Source organism: Rhinoraja longicauda, chromosome 9 (assembly GCF_053455715.1).
Source record: "Rhinoraja longicauda isolate Sanriku21f chromosome 9, sRhiLon1.1, whole genome shotgun sequence".
Lineage (NCBI taxonomy): Eukaryota > Metazoa > Chordata > Chondrichthyes > Rajiformes > Arhynchobatidae > Rhinoraja > Rhinoraja longicauda.
In genome coordinates this window covers 43,342,523-43,351,966 of record NC_135961.1, presented here as the reverse complement: position 1 = coordinate 43,351,966, position 9,444 = coordinate 43,342,523, and positions in this window count along the sequence as shown.

Genomic DNA, 9,444 nt, shown 5'->3' with positions numbered 1-9,444 from the left:
TTTCACCCATTCTCCACGCACATGACACGGCACGGTGGCACAGTGGTAGAGTTGCTGCTTTACAGCGCCAGAGACCTGGGATCAATCCTGAATACAGGTACAGGTACGGAGTTTGTACGTTCTTCCCGTTCTGACCTGTGTGGGTTTTCTCCGGGTGCTCCGGTTTCCTCCCACACTCCAAAGATGTACAGGTTTAGAGGCTAATTGACTTTGATTTAAAAAATGGTAAATTGTCCCTAGTGTGTAGGATAGTGTTAGTGTGCGGGGATCACTGGTCGGTGCGGACTCAGTGGGCGAAGGGCCTGTTTCCACACTGTATCTCTAAACTCTAAACTCTAACCTCTAAACATCTATTCTCTTTATAAAAAAAAAGTTCCAGTGCCGCAACCTCCTGAAGTATGCCTGCGCCATGGCCCTTTGCCACATGTAATCCCAAGCGAGTATCCTCGGACCTCATCCATAGCACCTATTAAAAGAGGCATAGCAAATAAGGCTCACAGTGAGTCTGACCCCTTGTCACGTAAGGGCTGCTGGAATTGTCCCATCCACACCCAACAGGCAATGAATATCTTTAATCCTAACCCATCTTTCACGGGAGCAATGAGCCAGTGAATCTAGCTGGTCAACAGTGACCAAGGCAAAAATGCAGATTAAAAGTAGGACTTGGATTTATATACCATTTTTAACACGTCTCTCAAGCAGAGCTGAAAGAGCTTTGCATGCGATGAATTAGTTACGATGAAGGGCGGTGACATGTATTGTATGACAAACGCAGCTGCAAAATTCCACAAAAGGCATGAAATGAATGAACATTTCATCTCGTCTTTAGTGGAGCTGTTTGAGACAAGAATGTTGATCAGGATCTAGAGGGAACTTTTATTGTTCTCCTGATTTATATTGCCCTCTGAGCCTTTGGAAATAGTGTAATATTTCATCTGAAAGACAGCAGCTCTGGCATTTCACCTCTCCCTCAGTAACGTTCAGATTATGATTAAGTCACACATGATTTAAAAGTGTTATTTAGTAAGGGAAAGGGCACTGCTGGAAGGCACTTATCTGTTTTTTCGAGGGAACAAAGGAGATTATATTGAATTATTCTTTTGCTATCTTGCTCTGAATTACTTTACTGCAGAGTTTGATTACTGTATATCGAACGAATGGCATTTGTTTACCATGGTAGTTGGAAGAAATTAATCACCTTTGCAGCTAGTAATTTGTGAACTGCAAACAAACACATTCAGTTCAGAAACTTTGAGCAGGGCAATAGGGCCTATCACTCTCCTGCCACAATTTCTGTGTAATGTCAAAACTTTTCCCCATATGAAAGTTAAAAGTTCACTGCCAAATTAAATGTACTTTGAACACAGATTTCAGAGTCTGTTTAAAACATTTTGCATCTCTCAGACTTTATATTTTTAAGATAAAATTATAAACTATTTTACACATGCGATTTGCACAGTACCTTTCAGATCCCCTCAAAATCTTTTCCCCCGTACCCTAAATCTATGCCCTCTAGTTTTATCTACCACTGATATGGGGCAACGTTTCCTGCAGAATACCCTACCTATACCCCTCATAATTCTATATACCTTGTTTGTATTTCCTCCTCACCTCCAGGGAAAATAGACCTAGCCTCTCCAGTCTGCATAATTGAAACATATTGAAACACTCCATCCCAGGCAACATCCTGAAGAGTTTCTTCAGCATCCTTCCTTGGCCTCCTTCCTACAGTGGGGTGAGCAGAACTTCAGGCTGAGATAAAGTTGGAGCATAACCTCCCTGCTCTTGTATTTAATGCTCCAACTAATGAAGGCTAATGTCCTTCTAGTATCCCTCTAGTATCCTGAAGGATAGTCTGAAGAAGAGTCTTGACCTGAAAAGTCACCTATTCCTTTTCTCCAGAGATGCTGTCTGACCTGCTGAGTTACTCCAGATTTTTGTGTCTGCAGTCACTTTCTAGCATCTCTGCTAAACCAGCATCTGCAGTCCCTTTCTACACCAGTATCCCATATGCCTTTTTGACGATGGGTCACACATAAATCTAGAAATCTAAAAGAAAATGCAATACAATAGACAATAGACAATAGGTGCAGGAGTAGGCCATTCAGCCCTTCAAGCCATTCAATGTGATCATGGCTGATCATTCACAATCAGTACCCTGTTCCTGCCCTCTCCCCATACCCCCTGACTCCGCTATCATTACGGGCTCTATCTAACTCTGTCTTGAAAGCATCCAGAGAATTGGCCTCCACTGCCTTCTGAGACAGAGAATTCCACAGATTTACAACTCTCTTAGTGAAAAAGGTTTTCTTCATCTCCGTTCTAAATGGCCTACCCCTTATTCTTAGACTGTGGCCCCTGGTTCTAGACTCCCCAACATTGGGAACATGTTTCCTGCCTCTAGTGTGTCCAATCCCTTAATAATCTTATATGTTTCAATAAGATCCCCTCTCATCCTTCTAAATTCCAATGTATACCTTGACTTGGGGAGTGAAAACCAAACTAGGACAACAAATTAAAGCTGCAAAATCAGTTATCTTACGAGTTTAATAATGCAAGTGTGAAGCAAAGGTGCAATATTGAGTTAGGGACTTGAAGGCTATTCAGGCAAGGCACAGGCAGACATATCACACAACACACAAATGAAGGGTGAAAAGGGAAGTGAAATTTCAGTCAATTATTTTGAAATTGCAACATCCAGGAGCACAGTCTGGCAGGAAATAAGTATTACATTTGTAGATAGTGGTTTACCACGCTGACATCTCTGGGAACTAAAGCAGTCATTTTAGAGAAAATGAAGGGATTTTATTCTATTGCATTGCTCAAGGACAAGGTTATGCAATTCCCTGGATTCATTATTGAGCAAAAATTGAGTTTATTGAGTTATGGGGCACAACTGAGCCAATAAGAATTTCAACCCTTTCATTTAACTTGTATTCAAAGATACTAACTTGCCCACAAAGCATGGAGACAAATTAAAAATTAATTTCATGCTAGTGTACACTTTTAATTTGCTGTTCATTTCCAGCAACCTCCAGCCCATGTTGTACGCAAAGGCACACTTCTTGTGCATTGTTACCTTCAGGAATCTGCAGACATAATTCCAATGTTTCTGTGGCCGATTTCTTTTATCTTACATTTCATCAGAAATTTTCCTTGCCTTTCTCTCTCCACAATGCATTTACCTTCCATTTAACCAAATTGAAATCTATGTTGCCATTTTTGTGTCAAACTAACTGGTACATTGATACCTTTCCAACCTTCAAATGACAACCGAAAAGACAATTTTCCTGCTTGATTCCCTATCTCTCCATTCACCTGGTGTCCAAAAATCTCAACCTTAAATATAACTGCAGCAAGGAATGTCAAGGATTTACAATACCCCGAGCTGGGACATTTCTCTTCACTTGTCCTAAATGACCATCTCCTTATCCCTACATTTTGTGCTCTGGTTCTCAAGACTAAATCCAGCATCCACCCTGACACCCCTCTGTAACTTTATGTTTTTCATTGGAACTTCATGAACTGCTGACTTGTATGCAATTCAAGGTTCAGACGTAAGGGAAAGAGTGGCATGTTTGAGAAATGTCAGGCATGGGGTTACGAAACAGAAGTTTGTTTCAACCAAGCATATTGAGAAGGTAATGGGGATGAGAAAGAGGGGGAGAGATAAAAGAAAGAGAGTGAGAGAAAAGGGAGAGAGAGAAAGACAAGAAAGAGTGAGAGGAAAGAGAGCGAAGAGGGCAAGGGGGAGGAAGGAAGAGGGGAGAGAGAGAGAAGGGAGAGAAATAATGCAATTGAGTCATGGATCTATACAGCATGAAAGCCTAACTTGTCCCTGCTGATGCAGTTGACTAACTATGGTCTAAGTCTGGCCTATATCCTTCCAAACGTTTCCTTTCCATGTACCTGTCCAAGTATCTTTCAAATGCCGTAACTGTACCCTCTTCCACTGGCACCTTGTACGCACCACTCTCTGTTTGGAAAATGTTGCCCTTCAGTTCCTTTTAAATCTTTCCTCTTTCAACTTAAATCTAAGCCTCTACTTTTAGACTTGTCTACACTGGGGAAAAGACTATGGCTATTCCCTTTATCTTGTGGTTCTATATATCTCTATAATGTCACTCTTCAGGCTCCTGCACTCCAGGGGAAAAGAATGTTGCTTATCCTTTTAACTCAGGCCCTTAGACCTGGTAACATTCCCATAAATATGTTCCGCATCCTTTCTAATTCAATGACTAGAGCAGGGTGACCAGAACTGTACACAGTACTCCAAAGTGTGGTCTTCACAACATTTTGTACCACTGTAAAATGACATCCAAACTCTTGTACTCAATACCCTGATAATAGAAAGCCACATGTCAAACACCTTCTTCACTACCTGTAGCCACCATGATAGAACTATGTATATGTGTCCTTAGTGCTCTCGGTTCTACTACTCTCTGCAGGGCCTTACTCCTTGCATTTATCTGAATTAGATTCCACCTGCCATTCCTCTGCACATTGACTCAGTTAATCAAGATCCTGATGTATCATAGATAACTCTCTTCATTATCCATTATTCCACCAATTTTAGTGTCGTATGCTAATTCACTGACCATGCCACCTATATTTACATCCAAATCATTAATATAAATAACAAACAACAGCGGACCCAGTGCCAATCCCTGTGGTACACCACTTGGTAAAGGCCTCCAGTCTGAAAAACTCCCCTCTACCATTACCTTTTGCTATCTACCTTCAAGACAATTTTGTGGAAAATTGGCTAGCTCCCAATGGATCCCATGTAATCTAACCTTCCAGACCAGCCTACCATGTGGTAACTTGGCAAAGGCCTTTCTAAAACTCATGTAGATAACATCTATCACTGCCCTCATCAATCTTCTTGGTCAGCTCTTCAAAAACTCATGAGATACGCTTTCCTAGGCATAAAGCTATGGTGATTCTCCCTATTCAGTCGAAAGGACACAAAGTGCTGGTGTAACTTGAATAGTGAAAGGCCTAGATAGAGTGAATGTGGAGAGGATGTTTCCACTAGTGGGAGAGTCTAGGACCAGAGGGCATAGTCCACAATCAATTCCACTGTCTTAAGAGCATTGAGCTCCAGGTTTGTTGCAAAGGCACCAGAATGCCAGTTGTGTCACTTCCTGTCTGTAGGCAGATTTTTCCCCATCCTGGATCAGTCCAATCAGGGTGTATCATCCGTAAACTTGAGAAGCTTGACAGACGAGTCTGTGGAGGTGCAGTCGTTGGTGTAGAGAGAGTAAAGGAGAGGGGAGAATACACAGCCTTGAGGTGCTGCTATGCTGAGGGTCATCGAGTCCGAGATGTGCTTTCTCAGCCTCACATACTGCTTCCTGTCTGTTGTTGGTGATCCACTGACAAAGGGGTTCAGGCACAGTCAACTGGGAGAGTTTGGAGTGTAGTAGCTCTGGCACAATGGAGTTGAATACAGAGCTAAAATCCACGAACAAAATCCTTGCATAGGTCCCCTGGCGGTCTAGGTGCTGGAGGATGAAGTGCAGGCCTAGGTTGACTGCGTCATCCACCGATCTATTGGCCCAATATGCAAACTACAGGGGGTTTGTGATGTTTTTCAGGTGGGCCAGCATGTCTTTCAAGGGTCTTCATAATTACAGAGGTCAGTGCGACAGGCCTGTAGTCATTAAGACCAATAATTCTTGGCTTTGAGTACGGCCTGAAATAGGCCGCGGGATTTTTCTCCGCTGGCGGGGGCTTCAATGTCGGGAGCCCCGACCGTCCCGACGTGGCAACTCCAACAGCCTGACCGCGGGAGAAGACGGCAGGGGAAGAGAAAAAGACATTCTGGCCTTCCATCACAGTGAGGAGGGACTGGAGGAGACCCACTGTGATGGATGTTTCTTTTGTTTGGTGTTTAGTTTATGATTGTATGCGTTATTGCATTTTTATTGATTATTCTTATTGGTCTTATTGTTGAACTGCGGGTAATTTTTCATTTCACTACACATTTATGTGTATGTGACAAATAAATGACTATTGACTATTGATATTGAGGAACAATAGTGGAGACTTTGAAGCAAGCAGGGACAGTGCAGGTTTGCAGGGCCAGGTTGAAAAAGTCTGTGTAGACTGGTGGCAGTCGTTTGGCACAGAGCTTGAGGGTAGAGGGGTAAACATTGCCCGGTCCTGGAGATTTCCAGCTTTTCTGTCTCCTGAATAGCTTCTCCACCTCCTCAACTTCTATTGTTAGTGATGGGGAGGTGGCCAGACTGATGTTGAGCAGCAAGGAGTGGGTGGGTAGTGGACGAGGGCCCAGTCTTTGCAGACTGGAGTCAGGCTGTAAATGGGTGTGAAGTGGTGATTGGGGAGGGTGGGGTGGGGGAGGGGGGGAGAGGGTACCAGGGTTATGTTTCGGTCTATCGAACCTTCAGTAGAACTCATTCTGGTCATTGATCAGTTGACGATTGTCCAAGGATTGTCCAAGAGTATTCCTCTTGTAGCTGGTGATTTCTTGCAAGCCCTTCCACACTGAAAATTAGTCAATAGCTGAGAACTTGCTCCTTAACTTGTCAGAGTACCTTTCCTTGGCAGCTCTGATCACTCTTCTCAGCTTGTACTTGACTTGCCTATAGAGGTCCACATCCCCACTCCTGTAGGCCTCATCTTTAGACTGGCGGAGCTATCTGAATTCTGCTGTAAACCAGGGTAATGTCGTTGTTGAACCAGATCCGGGTCCTAGTGGGAATGCAACTGCCCTCGTAAAAGCTGACATTTGATGTTAGTGTCCGTATACTCATCGAGGCTTGTGGTTGCTTCCCTGACCACATTCCAATCAGTGCAGTCAAAGCAGGACTGTAGGTTTTCAATGCCCTCGCTTGTCCACTTGATGGGCCAAATGGCCTAATTCTGCTCCTAGAATTTATTAACTTATGGAGATCATGGATAGGTGATGTTTCCGGTCTGCAACCTTCTTCAGACTGCATCCTCAGTTCCTTGTTTCTACTATCCCAAACCAGTCATTGATTTTCCAATGCATGAAGATCCTGTTTCTCAGAATTCCATTTAGTAACTTAGCCAATAATAGAGAGAGACGGGGAGAGAGAGGAGAGAGATCTCCAACGGGATCCCACCACTAGCCACATTTTCACATCTCCACCTTTTTCCGCCTTCCGCAGAGACGGTTCCCTCCGCAACTCCTTGGTTAACTCATCCCTTCCCACCCAAACCACCACCTCCCCAGGTACCTTCCCCTGCAACCGCAGAAGATGTAACACCTGTCGCTATACCTCCTCCCTCGACTCTGTCCAGGGACCCCGACAATCCTTTCAGGTTAGGCAGAGGTTCACTTGCACCTCCTCCAACCTCATCTACTATATCCGTTGTTCAAGATGTGGACTCTTATACATTGGCGAAACCAAACGCAGACTGGGCGATCGTTTCGCGGAACACCTTCGCTCAGCCCGCCTGAACCTACCTGATCTCTCGGTTGCTGGACATTTTAATTCTCCTTCCCATTCCTACACAGGCCTTTCTATCCTCGGTCTCCTCCATTGTCAGAATGAGGCTAAACGCAAATTGGAGAAACAACATCTCAAATTTCGCTTGGGCAGCTTACAGCCCAGTGGTCTGAATATTGATTTCTCTCACTTCAGGTAGCCCCGGCATTCCCTCTCTCTATGTCCCTCCCCCACCCAAGTCGCACTAGCTTCTTATTTTCACCCTACAAACAGCTTACAATGGCCTGTTTCCTTTATCATCGTTACTTTTTTGCATATCTTTCATTCATTGTTCTTTACCTCTCCACATCACTGTCTATATCTCTCGTTTCCCTTATCCCTAACCAGTCTGAAGAAGGATCTCGACTCAAAACGTCACCCATTCCTTCTCTCCAGAGATGCTGCCTGTCCCGCTGTTACTCCAGCTTTTTGTGTCTATCTTTGAGACAAAGAGATAGAAATCAATCAGTTTGGAGGAAGTTTAACTATCCCCACTCACTACATGAATGATATTTCAATTAGCACCAAACTTTAATGGTAATTGTCTCGCTCTCCTGGTTCAGAAAGCCTTGACTATAATGCTCCATCCAGTCTCCCTCCCACACCTTGTTCCTCCTTGCATTTACATTTCTTTTGATGGCTTTCCAGATGCCTGATTATTACCAGATGAGCAACTGCCTCTGCCTAAGTTGGCAGCTGGCCAAGTAGGATGTACATGAAGCTGACTGCTGTAACTGCAAAGCGGTTCCTTTGCTATCTATCTAGTCATGTAAAAGATCCTCCTCAATTGCCTCTACACGGTGGCTGAAAAACTCCTCCCAGGGTTACAATACAGTTTCCGCCCATCACAAGGCACAGTGGAAACTATTTTCATTTTGAAACCAAACTCAGAAAAAATGTAATGAGCAGTGCCAGCCATGAAGCAGAGCCTTTCTTTCTCTCACAAAAGAGTTGCACTGAGAGGGATCATGAAGAACCCACTCAGGTTTGACTGAATTCAGAAATTCATCACCATTCCAAATCTCTCTAAAACACAGTGGTGTGTTCCTAAGTAACGGTTCCCCTAGTCCTAGTGAATTCTGGGTTCAAGCAACATCAACACTCATATCAACCTTTCTCATTGCAACACTGCCCCTTAGCTCCCATAGGCTCCCTACAAGAGCATATTTAATTTAAGGGATGGGCTGGAAAGAGAGCATCCTATCGGGAAGCATCACAGCTTGGTTTAGAAAAAGCTCTGCAGAGAGTTGTGGATGTAGCTCAGTCCTTGGTAAGCCACACAAACCAACCGTTCTGCCCCACTCCCCCCCCCCCCCCCCCCCCACACACACACACACACACTCTCCCCGGACCCCACCTCTCCATCTGCACTTCATTCTACCTCAGGAAAGCAGTCAACATAATCAAGGACCATTTACATTCCAGCCATTCCCTCTTCTCCCATTTCACATAGAAACATAGAAAATAGGTGCAGGAGTAGGCCATTCGGCCCTTCGAGCCTGCACCGCCATTCAATATGATCATGGCTGATCATCCAACCTAGTATCCTGTACCTGCCTTCTCTCCATACCCCCTGATCCCTTTAGCCACAAGGGCCACATCTAACTCCCTCTTAAATATAGCCAATGAACTGGCCTCAACTACCCTCTGTAGCAGAGAATTCCACAGATTCACCACTCTCTGTGTGAAAAATAAATTTCTCATCTCGGTCCAAAAAGACTTCTCCCTTATCCTTAAACTGTGACCCCTTGTTCTGGACTTCCCCAACATCGGGAACAATCTTCCTGCATCTAGCCTGTCCAACCCCTTAAGAATTTTGTAAGTTTCTATAAGATCCCCCCTCAATCTTCTAAATTCCAGCGAGTACAAGCCGAGTCTATCCAGTCTTTCTTCATATGAAAGTCCTGCCATCCCAGGAATCAATCTAGTAAACCTTCTCTGTACTCCCTCTATGGCAAGAATGTAT